The sequence below is a fragment of the Sciurus vulgaris genome, assembly GCF_902686455.1.
Source record: "Sciurus vulgaris genome assembly, chromosome: 13".
NCBI classification, from domain to species: domain Eukaryota; kingdom Metazoa; phylum Chordata; class Mammalia; order Rodentia; family Sciuridae; genus Sciurus; species Sciurus vulgaris.
The window spans coordinates 8902846-8924025 of NC_136474.1; positions in this window are offsets into that span (position 1 = coordinate 8902846).

Here is a 21180-nt window from a genome sequence, read left to right on the forward strand (position 1 = left end):
GGCTAAAATTATGTGTAATTTTGTGAATGAATTTTAGAACTTTATAATTTGGTTTCTTATTTCATTAAAAGTAAAACATGTGAATGTTTTATAATTGCACTATACTTATACATAATATTTGGGTTCATTCATTTTGACATAATCATAGAAACATGGAATATGGTTTGCTCCATTTTATTAGCCAGTAGTTTCTCTTTCCCTCTCCTCTTACCATTTCCTCTTTTTGTTTTATTTATAGTTTTATAAGTTATTGCTTTATAGATACATAAAAGTAGAATTTACTATGATATATTTATATAGGTACATAACAATTTTACTGAGATATATTGTAGGTTAATTTAGGAGAAAATTTTCTTCTTTGTAATGATGAGTTTTATCATCTGCACATGAGATGTGTAAATGAGTGTATTATTTGCTCCCAATATTTATTTTCTCACAGGTTAAACATTTTTTTTCTTTCTAAACATGTATACATGTGAAATAAAACATGAATATTGCATATGTATAAAACTTAAACATGGTATTGAATATTTCTTAAACTGGACATAATATAGCTGAAGATGTGAGTGGCTCCTAGTAACCATTTTTCCTACAGATTATTTTTTATCTCTTCCAAGATGCACACGCATTTGAACCATGTCCCTGGGTTTGTATGGTTGGTGTTTGGATGAGTTCTGTTGTGTTCTTACATGTTATCATGGTCACATATGTAGTAATTTCTAAAGTCTCTGTGACAATGAGCATCATATATCTTCATTAGCAAGAGTTTCCACAAATGATAATAAACTCCTCCTGAGTTTATGAATATTCATTTGCTTTATATCACCATCAATACTATAGTTTGTCTATGGTAAAAGTTTATTTTATATTTCTCTAAATATTTCTAATATTTCTTTAGATTTTGAAATATTTATGTTTATTGAACACTTAGATATAGATATTCCCTATATCTATATCTATTCCTGTATTAGTTGGAAGTTCAAGGCATTTGCCTGTGATTTTTTTGTGGTTTCTGTCTTAAAAAAAAAAAAATGTATTCAAAAAGGCAGACAAAGTTGGATTTCAAGAAAAAAAAATTTGCTTCTAATTAATAAAAATACTTACATTTTATACCCCTGAGTTTGTATTGTACGTAGTATGTTTTGTATTTGGAGGCTATTTCAAATAAAATCTAGGGCTTCTCTTAGGAAATTCTAGCAGGAAATATAAATAAGAGAAATCTCACTTTCCTATGGATTCAGAAAAGTAAATATATTTACTAAAAATCATTGGTTAAGTAAATTCTTGAATGACACATAAACTAAAACATCCACTCCTCTTTCTTAAAGATTTTTTATAAGGTTTTTTTTTTTTCCTTTTTTTTTTTTCAGCAACTTTTTTTTTTATTGTAAACAAATGGGATACATGTTGTTTCTCTGTTTGTACATGGCGTAAAGGCATACCATTTGTGTAATCATAAATTTACATAGAGTAATGTTTGATTCATTCTGTTATTTTTCCCCTCCCCCCACCCCTCCCACCCCTCTTTTCCCTCTATACAGTGCTTCCTTCCTCCATACTTGCCCCCCTCCCTAACCCTAACTCTAACCCTAACACTAACCCTTCCCTCCCCCCATTATGTGTCATCGTCCACTTATTAGCCATATCATTCGTCCTTTGGCTTTTTGAGATTGGCTTATCTCACTTAGCATGATATTCTCCAATTTCATTTTTGACAGTGAATCATGCATTCTCTTTTCTGGATTTTGAACACAAAATCATATAGGATAAGATTTGGCAAATCCTAGATATAAGCATCATAATTAATTGTTTTTTAAATGATATATAGTAGAAATAGCAACCAAAGGACATATAGTTTTGGAAATAATTACATATTTTTTCTTCAAAAGTTCTCACGAGCATTTTAGATTTATTTCTTTTCTGAGTAATATTTAGATTCTGGGCCTGTGATGTGCTTTTCTGCACCCTGTAACCTCCTAGCATTAACTTGAAGGAATCAATGTTGATAGCTCATTTTCTGGAGTTACTTAACATGAAATATGGAAAAAAAATACATTTGTTCTGCTCATCGGATATCTTCCCTAGTTATTCTATTCAAAAGGGAAAGAAAATAATATTTCTCCAGACACATCCTCTATATCAGGATCAAATCAAACTTTGAGGAGCTTTAAAGGAATTTCATATAGTTTTGCCTCTGGGTAGTAATCTCTGTGCAGCTGAATTGCCATTTAATATCCAGAAACTTGTGTTTTCTCATCTCTAAAATGGGAATAGTTTTAGAGGACAGAAATGAATCGTGCTTCTCATGGAGGTTAGTAATACATGTATGCTACATGTGGTCACATGTCAGCTGTGACCACAGCTGACAAAGCACCTGGGAAACAGTGTGTAGATATTGATTGTTTAACCATTATCTGCCACTCCCATGAATTTTTTTACAAAAGCTTATAATAACTTTTTCACTGTAGGCATGAATACCATCCACAATCCCAACATAAAAGGTTGAATCTTCCTTGTCTAATTTTCAAATTTGAATTCTCTGGTGGTTAAAGGTGGTACAGCTAATTGTGTTTCTTAGAGTGCTTTTACTCTGTGTCCCCAATAAAAGAGTTGTCTGTTCCATGCCTCTATCACCCATGTTCAACTATGTTTAGAAAATGACCTAGAAATCTGTATTTTTTTCTGGTTTGTAAAGGAGGGTTGAGATTACTTCTGGCTGGTGTCATTACTTGTTATAAACTGAACCAGGCTTTTCCCAGATTCTAGAAAAGGATTCCCATAAACAACCAGGTACTTAAATGTTTTATATGTAATAAATGTGCATATTTTATGCATACACATAAATTCATCAAGTCTATTACCTGCTTTTCTTTTAGGTGAGGAATACAATTCCTAACCTGCATTTCTTCTCAGGTCCAAAAAACAGGAGAGACACTGCCCTGAGTGAAAGCAGGGAGCTTTAAGCAGAAAGCTTCCAGAGGTAGGTTTTCTCCCTCAAAATGTTGGCCATGGTCTATTCTATTCCAGATACCAGAAAGCAAGCAAAATATATTGATAATTATATATATGCAAACACACATACACACAATCATAAAAACTCTGCTTTTTTGAGAAAGTGCCACTAATCACGTTCTAAAACAATAAGAAAAGTTGTATGAGTTGTATGGTGTAGTGTAGGTTTTTGGACTTTTAAATAAGACATATATATATATATATATATATATATATTTTTTTTTTTTAATTGGGGATTGAACCAGGGCACTTAACCACTGAGACATGTCTTCATCACTTTTTGTATTTTATTTAATGACAGGTTCTTGCTAAGTTGCTGTGGTTGGTTTTGAACTTGCAGTCCACCTACCTCAGCTTTACAAGCTGCTGGGATTATCTTGATTCCAATTTATCTTGATTCCAAGCCCACTTGTTTATTTATTGACTTTCATTGTAGGAAGGAAACATATCATGAACTGGCAATTAGGTCTAAAGCCAAACTGCAAGATAAGTAGTTGATTTTTAGTCCTGAATCCTCACTGGCCTGTCAAAACCATGAGACCAAGGAGATAGGCCCCAATCATAAATCTTATTTTTTAAACTTTTTCTTTAGTCAAAAATGTTAAAAGGAGGAAAGGCATGTATGATGCAAATTTCAGCTTTATTCTCCACTTGAAACTACCCCACTTGGAGACAAAAACATGTGATATAATTTATTTTCATTACAAATCATACAATAAAAATCAGTATTATTTTACTTGAGACACAGGCTAGAGTCAAAGAATTTTACTCCTCTAATAGGTTTCAAATTATGGAAACTACATAATCTATTTAATCATCAATTAAAACTATCACATGTAACTATCAAAGTCAAAAGTAAAATCAAATGTGTATAGTCGTTTTCTGATGCATACATGTGCATCTATGCAGTCACACACACAGGTAGATTACATAGCTATAATATGTTAGCATGAGACAAGTGTGGAAGATACAGAGGGCAAAACATTTGTTGGTGCCACTGTGTACCTCCTTCTCTGACCCAGACTGTAAGGGTGGGACCCTTCCTTCAGCAGCCATCATCACCACCATTCTTTCTCAGAAGATGGTCTAGATCACCAGTACTTTCTCTGTCTCCTAAAACGGGGCCTTAAAATGGACAAACAACATCTCAGAGACTTGTTAACAAAAACAGATTTTACTTTCAAGGTTACTGTGTAAGGCAAGGAAAGGAAACAAGGAGAAGGTGTGCTTGTCACTCCCAGTTCCATAACAAGAAACCAGGAATTTTATAAGAATGTGTGATCCTCCTCCTGAGCCACTGGGATTTCACATATGTGGCACCATGCCTGACTCAGATAATACCTTTAAAACCTGCAAAAATTACAACTCATCTCACAGAATTCATTTCAGTACTAATTCTTCAGTTCCTTTCAACATATTGTTATTAGGAAGTTGAACTCTTGTTCACAAAAGGATTAAGGCAATAATTTTTACACCTCCAGATGGCATGCGGGTATTCAAATACACAAAATGTATTTTTGCTTAATGTAGCTTGAAGTAACAACAGAATAATTCCACCATTGTCCCTACCTTTGTTGGAAACACTCAAAAAAGTAATAATATCAAATCACCTCCCCCTGATTCCCAGGCAATATGTTCCAAGACACTCAAAGGATTTCTGAAAACATGAATACTACCAAATCCCCTGACAGTGATTGTTTTCTAGGTAGCTGTGGTGTTGCCACAGAGTACTGAAGTTAATCCATCCTTCATGTTTTATGCCTTGGTGCCTCCTTTGCATCACTATTCCATATGTTTGGAATCATTATTAAGTAAAATAGGCTTATTTGATCACAAACATGTGATACTCCAACAATGTGATAACACACAGGTAGTATATACAGTATGGAGACACTGGACAAATGTATGGTTTATGTCCTCAGAGGGATGGAAGACTTCCTCCTGAGAGACTGAGTAGTGTGCCCAAGGTCACATGCTGTGATGTGTGAGAGTCAGGATTTGAACCCAGGCAGTCTGATTTCCATGTTTACATTCTTAGCTACCTTTCTGATCATTACCTCTTTCCAATATTTACTAGTTATAAAATTCTAAAGATGTTAAGAAGAATAGTTAGATAACAAAATTGTGCTAAATCAGTGACATTTTCCATGAACAATTCAGAAATAGTATTTTTGTTAAATTTAATCACTAGATACTATTTAAAAATTTCATGATTTCCATAATTATTTATTTCTTCAAAATATCAAAGAAAGAACTAAATTGTACTCAGGGCATTCACAATTTATTCAAATTCATAAAAAGTGTAATGGATGAAGATCAAGCACTAAATAACTAGACAGTCGGTTCACAAGAAAGGATCAGAGAGAAGGCAAAGGCAGGATGCCAATGCTTCCTTTCTCTTCAAATTTCATTAACATGAGTATTGTTTCACATTTATACACATAAAATTCTTAAATTTCACTGAAAATTAGCTCAGTAAGTTTAACCCATATACAGCAGCTTCAAACCAGATTATAATTTCTCTTTATTTGTCCATTTTAAAATTAAGATAAAGATAATAAAAATATTGAGAGTGACTTAGTTATTCAAAGTACTTGACATGATAGATTTTCAGATAGAATGCCCAATTCTACAAAGCATAGAAAAACAATAATTTAAATCACTAAATTAGGCAGTAATGGTTTGTCAGTGATTTTACACAAAGAAAGATAGGTGTTAAAAAGACCATGCACACAGTCTTCATAAAGGTGATTTCCAAAATACAAAAATAACTCAGCATAGGCAATTCTCAAAATTGATTCATGCAATAACTTATGGACCCCAACTATAAAAATATACACATTGCACATATCACCAGAGGATGTAAGTTATCTCTCAGATATAATAATTTACTTGTTCTAATACTGGGCAAGCCTAGATGGAAGAAGGAAAGTTCCATGCTCTCAAAAGCTAAGAAATTTCTAAGGATGCTTCCTCATTTATAACCTTCCAAGGTAAAACAGTGCAATACCATCAGCAAGCACTAAAACCAAGCATTAAAATATGAAGAAAAATCATTCTGGGTGAAGCATAAACTAGTGCTTCATTGGTTGTCTGATCCTAATCTTTCTAATCTGTCCACAACACATTTTTTCCCAGGGAGCTTTACAATTTATAACTTTATTGAGGGTAAAGGTGGACCTCTTTCCAACCAGGCTGTGGAGGTGAGTTTTTTATGTTCAGTTTTACCCAAAGATGATGAATGCTCTAAACATAGGTTTCCCAGGCCCCTGCTCTCTTCTCACTTTTCTTCCTCATGCCTCCCAAACTCTGCCTCTGCTTTGCTGATCTCTTATTCATTTCTTTTATACTGAATTCACTTCGTATTGACTCAACTCTCCTCAACAAAGCTGGAATTGGCTGAAAAGTCTGCTTCCTGGTTGCTGCATGCCACCAGGCTTCCCTCCTCCCCAGTTGCACTCCTGTGGCATCTTATCTCTGTTTTTCTATAAATATTGTAGATTATTGGGCTTGCATCTCTTCTCACTAGAATCTCCCCCTGGAAGAGTTTGTCCACTAACATGGTTTCAACTCCCTCCACAATGATGAATACCACTTCTGCTTCTCCAGTTCCAGGTTTCCTGTGAGCTCCAAATCTGTGTGTATGCAAATGTCCAATCTTTCTGCCTAGAGTCTTCATATGTTTCAAAGTCATTTGAATCCTGCTTTATTAACTATAAAATAATGTTTACCAAAATGGTCAAATCAGGCCCTGACTCCACTTTAAATTCAACCCATCTTCAAGAACTGACATTCTTCTCCTGACTTTTTTTCATTTGTCCACCCTACTTCATTTCTTCTACCCTGTCTTAACCAAGGCTACCAGTGCCAATGGACAGGACATGTGCAAAAGCTTACCCAGTATTGTGTTCCAATTTCACCCTTGCTTTCCATTATTGAAACAGTAGCCAGGTCTTCTTAAACAAAGTTAGATTATAGCACTACACCTGGAAAAATCCAAACATGTTTCCCACAAAGAAGCCCCAGGTGACTTCGACTCTGCTCATCTCACATGTACCACCCTCCTATTAGCAGTGCAGCCACTGGTTTTCTTTCAGGCCTTGGAACTCACCAGATTTCTGTTGACCTTACCTCCAAATGCTGTGCCCAATATTTAGCCCCATCTCTTTTTGTCACGGGGTCCTCTTTCACATTTTGGTTGAAATGTTTTATCCTTGGACAGGGCTTCTCTGATCCTGTCCTGAGAATAGAAACCAGTAGAATGTGGCAAAAATGAGGCATCTGACAAATGCCTGTTGATTGAGAGAGTTCTTTCATTACTCCAAACAACTCAGGCCAGAAAATCACCAATAAAATCACTCAGTGAAGTATAAGACAAAAGGAAAGAAAAAGAGAACTGACTTAAGATCATGAATGTTGTCAAAATGCCATGCACTGTATATTACTTCTGTATTAAGTGTTAATAGACATAATAATTAAGACAAAGCTTCATGATTTCTGGAGCTAGAGAAGAGTTAAAAATGGGAATGACCACAAGTGTGTACATGGTTTTCTTACAGAGTAAAGAAAAATATCTGATTGACAGTGATGTAGGTGCACAAACTGTGGATGTATTAATGCCCTAGAACTGGAACTGACACTTCACAAATGAATTTTATAATAGGTAGATAACACCTCAATAATTTTTTTTTTGATACAAGAGTACACGAGATGAATTGCTGTGAGGCAGCTATAGCCCACTTCAGTAGACCACAAGCCCTAAAGAGTGAAGCCTTTTTATTGCTGTTTAGAGCCTAGTACAGAGGTGAGACTTATAGACTGAATAAAGACTACTGGATACTAAGGACCATCTTTGAAGCAAATAATCCAGTCATTAGACCTATCTAGGCTTTGATCACTCTGATTACAGCAAAGCATGAACCTTCATGAGAAATGATTTTACAGGTATGAAATTTGGTAATTCAAAAAACAATAAGGCTTCTCTTCAGTATAAATTATCTGATGGTGAATAAGGTGTGAATTTGCATTGAATGTTTTACCACATTCTTTACATTGGTATGGCTTCTTTCCAGTATAAATTCTCTGATGGCAAATAAGGTGTGATTTTTCATTAAAACTTTTGTCATATGCTATACTTTTGTAGGGTTTTTCTCCAGTATAAATTCTCTGCTGCTGAATAAGACCTAATTTTTGATAATATGATTTGTGATATTCACTCTCACTTAACTTTTCCATATTGTCCTGTGTTGTAAATAGGGTCACAACTTCTATGTTTTCCATTAAGTACTTTATGAAATATATGTCTTTTGTCCTGATCTGGTGAAAATTCTTTGGTATTATGAGAAGTCATTGCTGAAATGAATGAAAATTAAAAACAACACTTGGTAGACTGGAATAACAACCTCAGAACCTCATTCATCTAGTAGATTAATAAATCCATGGCCATCATTACTATAGAAACATATAAAAATGTACACACAATTATGTTGTAAAAATTACCCAAATTTTTGTAGAGAGCACAGTATCCAAGATAAAAACATTACTAGGGAGAGCAATATAGTAGAGGAAAAGACTGTATCTTACTTTTATTAACCACAGCCTTTCCTGTTCCCTAATGCAGCATTGCACAATTAGGAAAAAACTACAGACTACCTTCACTCTCAGTAGCATAAAGGAGAAATATTAAACATACATTAACATTTCTGGCTTTTTGAAGATTGTGTGAAAACTGGCTTCTGTCTACCAAGACACACAGATCTGGAACTAACAGGTAGGTTTTGAATGCTAATACAATGGATATTCAAGAAGTTTAAAAAAGGTAGGGAATCTTAAGAACAAATATCAAGAAAATTTTAGTGAGTAAAATATACACATATATATATAGAATGCATCCAAACAAGTTTGAGAGGCACTAAAACCCTTGCAGAATCTATGTCAATATAACATGAATTAAGCCAACACATGGAAATCAAGACTAATGAATTGCTTTTTTAATGTTTGTGTTATTTGCTTATTTGTGTCATTGAAAAATTCAACTATGTGTATTTACTAATCATATCATTGTTTTTAATGTATTTATACATAATGAAATGACAAATATAATGTTAATAACATGAGCATTATTTTGTGTAATTATCAGTTTTGTGCTTACAAATGTTGCACTTATTCTATTAGTATTTATCAAGAACATATTACATAGCAGTCACCATGTGGAACAACAAAACTCTTGACCACACTTTGACCATTGAAATAAAAATTTGTTCTAAAAATAACAATATGCCAACACTCCACAAAAAACAATATCTGGTGGCCACAACTCTGAATTTCTAACTTTCACATGTAAATCAGATGCTCTTGCAACTGACTGCTGAATTTCACATAGTGCAAAGTTCTGCATATTAATCCCATATCATGTTAAATGGCAGTATATTTTATTTTATACCTAAATAGTAATAGCATATAAATACCATGTTTTTACTCATTCAATCATTAATGGGCACATTGGTATATTCTAAAACTTGAATATTGAGAACCATGCTTGCACTGAACACCATACTGAGGTTATATCTTCAACATGCTGATTTAATATCCTATGGATGCATATTTTATACTGGAATTTCTGGATCATGATGAGGTCATTCTACTTATTTTTTTTTAAATATGCGGTGCTTGGGATTAAACCCAAGAGTGCAATACCACTGAACTACAACACAAGCCATTTTAAAATTGTTTGAGACATATTGTTTCTAAATTTCTATGACTTTCCTCAAATTTGGAATTCTTTTGCATGCTTCCCAATTACCTGAGATTTCAAGCATGTAGCTTTAAACTTTATTTATTTAAAATCTTCCATACTGTTTTTCTCGAATATTCTATAAACTACTGTTGACTTTTTTTACGGACAAGTCAATTAAAAATAGTACAGAACATAAAGATAAATAAAATCAGGTCTTAATTAAAGTAACAAACAAAAATATTAGTAATCAAACATTACATAAGTGAGAGTTATGAATTACCAAAGAATGCCCTAAATAACCATTTCAAGGAAATTTGGTGAGTGAACTAAATTCAGAGAAAACTTGTTAATGTAAATAAGCAGAAATTCTGTATGTGAAGATGTCCTTACAAAAATTTTCTGAGAAGCAGAAATGGTGTGCAAATCTATAATCCTAACAACATGGGGGATATTGTGTAAGGAAGACCATTAGTTCAAAGCCAGTCTTAGCAACTTAGTGAGATCCTTTGAAAAATTAAAAACCTACAGAACATATAAAGGGAAGTGGGAATAAAAATATATGAAGGGAAGTGTGAGAGAAATCAAAGCCTGCCACTATGAATAGCAATGGATCACACATTATAACATTAAGCAAATTATGAAAAAAAATATAATATAGAAAACAACTTACTAAGTATTAGTGGGTTCTTTACATTTAAAGTTGTATTTGATTATTAATGAATTATTATAAAACAAATCAAAACAACTTGATTAACAAAATTAAATATAAAAGAAGAAAGTGCCAGTGAATTCTGGCAGAGAGAAAGTTAAGAAATGGAGCATGACCTGCTTCTAGGAGCCTTTTCTGGCCCTCCAGTCCAAGGCTGCTGGGTAAGATGGGGATTCCAGGGAAAGGTCAAACTCCACCCTGCAGACTCCAGAATTCCCACTGTGACTGCCCAGTTATTGTCCTAGGCTGTGAATGTTTGGGAGCTCTGCCTGCATGACCTGATAGTGACATTGATCTTTCTGACCTCAGACCCAGGAATCCTTTGCTATCAATCTCCTGGCCCAATCCTGTCCACCCGATCCAAAACTTTCACTGAGAAAATGGCACCATTGTGTGGTGGGGGCATGGTATTTCAATAATAATGGTGGCCAACCAAAAGTGCTGAGTCCAGCAGGGGACCAATGGATTACAGGAAGTTTGGCCAATCAGCACATTCTAGGGCCCTCTGTGTTTCACTCTGTGCATGCTCCATTCGACAACACCTTGTCCTAAGAAGGCAAATGTCTCATCCATCCCAGAAGGTGAGAGAAGCTGTGCAGGTGACAGGTGGTGCTGGGAACCAGCCCAAGCAACTCTCAGGTTCCCTGAAGAATGGATGGAGTTGGCACAGAGGAACGTCACCAATCCATGGAGCAACTTGAAGCAAGTGCTGCTCAGATTTATTTTAGCTCTTATTTTATAGTATTAAGTAGAACAGAATTAAACAAGATACAAGTTATAGAGAAATTACCTCAAAATTTGTGATTAACCATACTTTCCAGCAGGTGTCTAGCACACAGTGGGTACATTAAGGTCAATTTCCTATATTTACTTAAAGTTGTTCACATAAGCCTATTACAGTGAAAGATATTTTTCTGTTTTCCTCCTACTGGCCTTTATTTACTCTTTGGTGTCACATCTATTGTTAGCATAATGACTCTATTTTATTTTAATTTAAATTTACCAAATGGCTAAGCAAAGCATGCACTTAATCTTTAACTCATATTATTGTTTTTATTTAACTTTAAAGGTCTACTCTAGTACCTAAACAAGCTCAGCTAAGACTAAGTTAGGTTATTTTATTGCCAATCAGTTTGAGTACCTAATTTTATCCTATTATTCTTTATGTCTTTGATTTATCCTCTACCTATTGTAATACATATGTGAAACCTAAGCCAGCACAAACTACTCATAACCAGTTAACATGCAATGAGGGAATTTGATCTTAAGATATTTTTCTAGATGTTTGTGTATGCTGTTTCTTTGTTCTTTATTTCTACATTTCCAGGGTGGCCCTTGGCATCCAAACCTTTGAAGGAAAAACAAACATTGGACATTTGTCCATTTACCATAAATATTAATTATTCACTCACTTTTTCATTGTACACTGCTCTATAGGGAAGAGGTGGAACTGTGAGAGGTGGATCCTTATACTTATTTGCTTTTTTCCCTCTAGATGAATACATACCACAAATTTCCCCCAATCTTGTAAACTAAGTAGGGCGGTCCTTGAAATGTGTTGACAAGTCTGCTGTTTTGTTTGTCAGGCTATTTTGCTGGTAAAGCATTAATTGGGGCAGGTGTGGTCAGCATAGGAGCAAGCAGTTCCTCTAACTGTAATTTTCTGAAGAACTGCTCAAACTCTGAACATTCAAACTTATGTGTGATATTTGTACATCTTTTAAAGCATTTCTTATTCTCCCCCAAGCTCCACAGACACATTGAGGTTAAAATTTTTATCACAACAATCCAGGAAATATGATTTGCAGTTGCATAGTTATAAGTATGATAATTACAAGAAAACATCCAATTTCTAGGAGAGATGACAGTGGCAATTTCCTGGAATGATGGCCTTGCCAAGCCCTTCCCCATGTTCACACTTTGTCAAGCAGCACGGAGGAAACAGTCCCTGCCAACGTGGAAAAGTGAGCTCCTTTGGACAGTTGGTGTTTGTTCTACCAAATGGAGAAACTGCAGGGTAACAAACTATTTGACCAATTGGAAATGCTCAACACCCTTCAGGAAGATTTACTGGGTATTTGTAGAAGGACTGTGTATATATAGTATGAAAAATCTGCTCCCAACGTGCCCCCAAACCCTGTAAATCTTTTACTACATCTGCAAAAGTGGTTGTTCATATATGTTACAGTTAGATATAATGTTATATAAATACCCATTTGTTTTAAAAAGTCAGATATGTCTTCTGGAAGTGACTTTGAAATTAAATTGCTAGACCACCTCTAGGAGTGACATTGTCCAAGTTTATTCAGGGGGCTAGAGGACATAAGGAAAACTAAGTATGAGAAGGAAGGATCCTGGGTCAGACTGTTTATGTATAAAAGACATATTTTATATTATAACCATTGCTTGATTGTGAATTTTATGATTCATTCCTGTATATATATTTGACAATGCTAAGTATGCTTTTTTAGAAATGTCAACTTTTTAGATATGCTAATGTTAAAAGTAGAAGTGGTAAAATATAACACATTTTGTAAATTACTTTTTAAAAAAATTCTATGAAATGTTTTGTAGAGGACAATAGCCAAAATTCCTGTTGAGCAATAAGTATTGTATGCTGGTTCTCTGGAGAACCATGCCAGTGTGCTTACAATGAGGCACAAGTCACCATTGTTCCAATGTCTATGGGTTTTGTTTTACTTTCCTCTCTACATAGTGTATACAAAGGAAAAATGAGTCCTAATCTACATCTAGTTTTTCTAGATGTTAAATAGATATGTATGATAAAAGTAGGTTTAGTAAACAAATTTTGTATGTTTTGTTCAAATTTTCTATAGAGGATTTTCTTCTTAAAATTAGAGCATTATAGCACACTTGGTTGGTGAAGAACCAGAATGCTCATATTTTGAAGACATTTTTTAATTAGAACTCGTGTGAAAAGTGGAAAAGTGTGCAGTTTCTTCAAGACTGAATGTACATAGTGGTGAGTTTTTAATTGAAACTTCTAGTGTGTGCAGATGTTTAGATGTACCTGGTGAATGCTAAATGTAGAGGTAGTAAAATATCACTTCATAAGTCTGAATATTCTCTCTGATATGTGCAGGCTAACACACAATAAGGTGGGGAGTGTAGAACAAAATTTCATTGGATTAGACAAAGTGGAATTAAGGGAAGGAAGTAAAGATGGGTATAAGAAGGGCAATAAAATTAATTAGACATAAATTTTTATATTCATATATGAACACACAAGCAGTGTAACTCCACATTGCATACAACACCAAACATAGGAAGTTGTACTCCATGTATGTATATATGTCAAAATACATACTACTGTCATGTATATATAAAAAGAACAAATAAAAATTTTTAAAAAGAAATAATAAATCTAAAATAAATATAAATACATGCAACGTACTGGGAACTCTATATCTAAGGAAACATGTAGAATGAAAGCAAAAAAATAGAAGGGTGTCCATAAAAACGTTAACCAAAAAAAAAAAAAAAGCTGGGGTGGCCCAATTATGATATAGAAAACAGTTTAAAGCAAGAAGTTACATGAGATAAAGTATTTTAAATTTAAAAAAAATGAAAAGAGGCAAAGTAGAGTATTATATGAAAAAAGAACTTTACCTAGAATACTGCAATAAGAATAGATATAGTTTCAACTCACATCATACCTCCAAGATATAAATAGTTAAGACTGATTGAAGAAAGTAAAGAAATAAAAAGAAATGCCTAAATACTAGGAGACACTAATCCATACTGGCTATAAAGATTGTCAAACAAAATTGTAATAAAAAAAAGAAGACTTTGTAAATATTTTAAACAAATCTGCTTATATAATAATTGTTCTCAATAGCATATGAAATATTAAAGTGAATCAACCAACAGGAAAGGAACAAACCAAAGGTTAATAGGTATGTAAATATTAAAATTATTTTGTGATAAAAAATAATGTTAGAAATCAAAAAGTGGAAAGGATGGTCAAAAATTCACACACATGGCAATTGATTGAACAGTCTTGAACATGATCTTTTTCCAGAATAGAAAGATTAAATTAAAAGACTTTTGTACTCCTCAAGATATCTGGAGACTCCATGTAAATCTCTTTCAAACTCCCAGTGCTATTTTTTGCAGAGACAGACATTTGAAGGGCAATGTTTGTTACAGTATTATTCAACAGAGCTACCATAGAAAAGCAAAACATATATCCCTTGAAATGAACAAATGGAGCAATTTGGACTAGAGAAACTACAGAATATTTTTCAAGTTAAAAAAGTAATACATTTTTGCAAAATCTCTAATCAGAATAAATCTTCAGTACATTTTGATAACTGAAATATGTCACTACCACAAAGAAAAATATGACAGAACTCTACTTATATGACATAAAAAAGGCAAAAAAATCATTCTGAACAGAAATAAGAATGACACTAGTGATGAAAGAAGACAGAAATGAGCACTTGTTTACATGGGAATTGATTTATCGATTTTTGAGATGTCAACATTCTACAGATATATTGATGACCATTTGAGTGAACATTCCTGAACAGTATACATGATATGGTGGGGAGAGCAAGTATTGTTTTGTGGTTTTGATCACAAAATTTTAAACAACACATAAAAATAAAAAGAATTAGAAAATATTTGAAAACTACCTTTAAAATGCTACGGTCTTTATCCTATAAATAAGAAAAATTCATGACTATATTGATAAAGGGCACCCATATGTTCCAAAATTACTAGTATAATTCTGAGGCAAGAAGACTATATCCTCAATAACTTTATGACAACCTCTCTGCAAGTATAAAAAGAAAGGGGTTGGGAATGTAGCTCATTAATAGAGTACCCTTGGTTTCTATCCCTATTACATTAACATATGAAAAATTTATATTACTATATACATAGGCAGGATAAAAAAATCTGGATAAAATATAAAACTCACAGAAGAAATAAACCTAAGCTCCTAAAAAATCTTTTCTACTAGGTAACTTCTCCATCAACATTTTTAAGTTTGACATCCTCCTTGACTTTTGGGTCTCTCAACTGTGTCTTCTGCTTTGTCAGGCCACAATATTTTATATCACTGAGTTAGTCTCACTACCACTTTTCTAAATTTAAGAATATATAGCCTACCAAGAAAGGAAGAGATTAAAGACTAAAATAAATGTCATTAACATTTTATCTGTACCAAAAAATGCTTCTCTATAAGAAACACATTATTATAGAGAAGTTCCCAAAAGATATTCTGTAAGGAAAGAAAATTAATTAGTCATAATTAATTAAAAATTGTGAAGTAAAATTATGCTTACCCAGGAAGACCAAGTTTCTGTAATTCTCTAACAACACATCTCTATATAAGATTCATTGAACTGGCTGAACACATTCCCACTATTCAGCAAAATCAAGGGTCACATCCCTGAAAGTAAACAGTTTCTAAAATAAGAATAGGTAAACATATAGTATATTGACTATTTGATCATTCACAGAGTTTTTAGTTTAACAAGTTGCAACAGGAATTAGTAGACTCTCATGTAGGTGATGACTTTAATTATTTATTAATATACTTTTATACACTGATACTATTATATGCCTCTGAAGAAAAAGAGATGTAAGTCCAAAAAGAGTATAATAATTCCACTTTCATGAAATAAAATATAAAACTCAGATATCAACACAAGAATATAGATTTTGTAATTTTATATATCATGAACTAAATGGTACATATCTCTCACATGAGAAACTTATGGTAATTAATAGAGAAAATTCCCAGATATTATTGTACAACCATGAATCAGAGATTTACTGAAGTGAAAAATCTGATTCAGTAGTTCTGGGTTCAAGCTGTTTTCTGAAAATGTAGGAATTTCTCTAGTTATGCCAGGACTAGTGAAATTAGAAAAACTTGAAAGGTAATGAGGTTGACCACTTAAAGAAAATATTTACTAGTGAAAATGAGTTCAAATATTTTATGGTACTTACAAAAACAATACCATTTGGATATGTTGTTTGTGCTTTGTTTCTCAAGTTTAAACTTATTTTAATATCTAAAATAAAAATTATATTTATGCAATAAAACTTTGATTCATGTATACATTATGTTTATAACAGGATAGCCATCTAGCTCTTCAAACAGTTGTCATTTTTATTTTATTTTATTGGTTCTTTTTAGCTCTACATGACAGTAGAATCCATTTATATGAACTTATACAAGCATTGGATATACTAATTCTAATTAGAATGACAATTGTCTTGTGGGTGGGCATGATGGTGGAACTCATGTATTTTTACATATATACATAGGAAAATTATGTTAGGCTTATTCTGATGTTCCCATTTCTATTCCCTCCTCTTTTTTCACCATTGTCTAATCTTATGTACTTTTCTTACCTTCCCCCACTTTATGTGGTTTAGATTTCACATATCAGCAAAAAATTCAACCTTTGGATTCAGGAACTGGTTTAATTCACTTAGCATAATATTCTTCAAATCCATCCACTTACTTCAAATGTCATGGAGTCATTCTTTTTTACAGTTGAATAACAATACATTGTGTATATATGCCCCAATTTCTTTATCCATACATTTATTGAAGAGCACCTAGATTGGTTGCATAAGTTAGCTATTTTAAATTATGCTGCTATAAATATTAATGTGGCTGTGTCACTGTACTATGCTGAGTTTAATGTCCTTTGGGTAAATATTAAAGGGTGGCTTCACTGGATTAAATGGTGGATTCATCACTTGAAGAATATCCATACTGCTTTCCAGAGGGGTTGCAACAATCAGCAGTCTCACCAGTAATGTGAGAGCATTCTGTTTCCCCATATCCTTCTGAACATGCATTACTTATATTGTTGATATTTGCTGTTACTGACTGGACTGAGTTGGAATCTCAGGGCAGTTTTAATGTGTATTTCTCTAATATCTAGAAATGTTGAACATTTTTCCAAATGTTTGTTGATCATTTCTATTTACTCTTTGAGAAGGGTCTGTTTAGTTCCTTTGCCCCTTTATTGTTTTGGTATTGTGTGTGTGTTTGTGTGTGTGTGTGTGTGTTAAGCTTTCTGAATTCTTTGTATATCCTAGAAATTGACAACATATTCAGTAGCAACGTTCTTGTCTCATTCCGTAGGTTCTGTTTTCATGCATCTTTTACTGTGAAGGTATTTAGTTTGATCCCATCTATTTTATTATTATTATTATTTTTATTTTAGAGTCTTTTTCAGGGAATCAGTTCCTATACCAATGTGTTGGAGTTCTGGGCTTAACTGCTCTTCTAGTAGGTGCTGTGTTTCTGGTAAAATTTCTAGGTCTTTGATCTACTTAGTGTTATCTATTGTGCAGGATGAGAAATAAGAATTAACTTTCATTCTATTACACATGGATTTCCAGTTTTCTCAGCACGGTTTGTTGAAAAGGCTATCTTTTCTCCAGTGTGCTCTTTTAACACTTTGTCTAATAGGAGGTAAGTATTTTTATGTGGAGTTTATCTCTCTGTCTTCTTTTCTGTTCCATTTGCTTTTGTGTCTATTTTGTTGCCAAGATATATAATTTTTTAAACTATAGCTCTGTTCACTGATTTTCATTGTAGAGGTACTTCACTTCTTTAATTTTGTTGATTCCTAAGTATTTTCTTTTGGAGGCTACTGTGAATAGGATAGTTTTCTTAATTTCTATTTTAATGTATTCATTATTAATGTATAGAAATTCAATTAAATTATGGGTATTAGTTTTCTATCCCACTACTTTTCTGAATATCTTCATAAGTTCTAGAATAGTACCAGTTTAGTTTTTGGGAAATCTACATATAGAATTATGTTGTTGGCAAAAAAGAAACACTTTGAACTCTTTTTCCTACTCATATCACATTAAATTCTATCTTTGCTTAATTGTTTTAGCCAGAGTTTCAAGGAGTATGTTGAATAAAATTGGTAAATGAGGACATCCTTGTCTTCTTCCTGCTTTTAGTGGGAATGATTTAAGTTTCTCCATTTAGAATGATGTCAGCCTTGGGTTTGTCATATATAGGAACATTCCAACTATACTTAGTTTTTCCAATGTTCTAAATATTGAGTGGATGCTGTATTTTGTCAAAAGCTTTTTTTTCTGCATCTACTGAGATGATCATATCATTCTTGTCTTTATGTCTATTTATATTATGGTCTATATTTATTGATTTCCATAAGTTGATCCAACTTTACATCCCTGGGATGACCATGGTGCTCTATACTTTTAATGTGTTTTTGTATGCAGTTTGCCAGAATTTTATTAAGAATTTTTTGCACTTATGATCATCAAGTATATCAGCCTGAAGTTTCCATTGTTTGATATGACTTCGCTTGATCTTGGTATCAAGCTACTAGTTTCATGTAATTAGTTTGAAAACATTTCTTAGTTTTCTATTTTGTGGAAAAATTTGAGGAGAATTGATGTGAGTTTCTCTTTAAAAGCATGGTAGAGCTTGGCAGAGCATCTATCTAGTCTAGACTTTTCTTTTGGTAAGTTTTTCATAACTTCTTCAATTTCCTTACTAAAATTTGTTCTCTTCAAATTTTCTATAATGTTCTGATTCAATTTGATTAGATCACATGTATCTAGGAATATTCTATCATATTGGAGTATAAGAACACAAAGTACTTTCTGATTCTCCTCTGTTTTTTAGTAGGGCTTGTGGTGTTATTTTCATGATGGATTTTTAAAATTTGCATTTTTTCTCTTTCCTTTATTTTACTGGTCTAAAAATTTATCAAATTTATTTCATGTTTCAAAGAACCAACTTTTTAAATTCATTTTTAAAATGTTTATATAATGTCAAATTCATTGAGTTGGAGTCTGATTTTATTTCCTGGGTTCTATTGACATTGTTATTGATTTGTTCTTCTTTGTCTACGGCCTTGAGATGTCATGTTAGTTCATTTATTTAGTGTCTTCTTGTTTATTTAATGAATGAGCTCAATGATATGAACTTTCTTCTTACAGCCTCCATAACAGTGGCCCAGAAATTTTGATATGTTGTGCCACTGTTCTCATTTACTTCTAAGTATTTTTACTTCAACAGATTCATACTGCTATTCATTCATCATTCAATAAAATTATTTAGAATGATTTAGTCTCCAGGTGTTTGAGTATTTTCTACTTTTTGTCTTAACATTGATTTCTAATTTAATTCCATTATTATGTGATAGTATGCAAAGCATTAGCTTTATTTGTGTGTGTGCATTTGCAATGAAATGTTTTGGCCTAGAAAAGGATGTATTTTGCAAAATGTTCCAAGTGCTGTTGAGAAAGGTATATTCAGTCATTGATGGATAAAATATTCTACATATGTCTGTTAAGTATAGATTATTTTAATTCTGTAGCATCTTTATTTAGTTTTTGTTTGAATTATCTATGCAATATTGACAGGAGTATGTTAATGTTACCCAGTATTACAGTGTTTTGGCCCATTTGATTCTTGATGTTGAGGAGAGTTTGCTTAATATGCACAGCTGCTCCTTTTAGTGCATGAATATAAATGACTGCTATTACAACTTGTATGATTCCCTTAAGCAGAATAAAATGACCTTCTTTATAGGTGTCTTCTGATTAACTTTACTTTGAAGTTCAATTTATCTGATATGAGAATAGAAACTCCTGATTGATTATGAAGACAATGTGAATAATATATTTTCCCCAAACTTTCAACTTTAGTCTATGATGTCTTTCTTTATGTGTAAGCCTTTTGAAGACAGTATATAATTGGGTCTTATTTTGATTAAATCTGCAAGTCTATGTCTTTTTGATGATTTGAGACAATTTATGTTCAGTGTTTTTATTGAAAGATGTTTTTGATTTCCTGTCATTTTGGTTTACTTCTAATTCTGAACTTGAACTAATTCTCCTTTGTGTATTCTTTTAGTGTTGTTTCTGCCTTTGCCAGATATAAGGCCTAACCCCCCACAAGCAGCTGCAAAAGCCCCCCCCCTTAGAATCACACTTGGCAATATGGTGCATAGCCTGCTTCTCTTCCAGAGTGTCAGTTTCCCACCAGCGTGGCCCCGCACCCAATCACTCTCCACCACCCTGCCTCAATCCCCTAGCAATAAAGCTTGCCCAATCACATACCACCCTGTCCAATACCCTGGCCTATGAGACTTCTCTCCACTCTATAAAAGTGTGCAAACTCTCTGAATAAAGCAGAACTTCTCCGGCGGATGGACAGTTGGTGTCGCCTCATGCTTTCACTGGTTTTTGTTATTTCTCCATGTATTCTTGAAATATTTTATTGACAGTGTTTTGTAGTGTCAGCTTTAACCTGTGAGTTCTTTTAACTTTTGTTTATCATGGAAAGTTTTTATTTCATCTTCAATTCAAAACCTGGGTGGTATTCATTTTCTTTAGAGTTTGGTATATATTATTCTAAAATCTTCCACCTTTTAGGGTCTGAGTTAAAAAGTCAGCTGAGATTTGAATTGATTTTTCCTCAAAATGTCACCAGTCTTTTTCTGTTTTTTATATTCTTATTTCTGTATATTGGGCACTTTGAAAATGGTGTGTCTTTAAATGAGTCTCTGACAGTTTTGTATATCTGGAGTCCTAAATGATTTCTGTATTTAATTTTCCATTTTGTTTTTAAGATTTGAAAAATTTTCTTATGTTATTTCATTGTTAAGGTTGTGCATTATTTAGTCTATTTCAGAAACTTCATCTTAAAATTTCTGTTCATAGTCTTTTAACATCT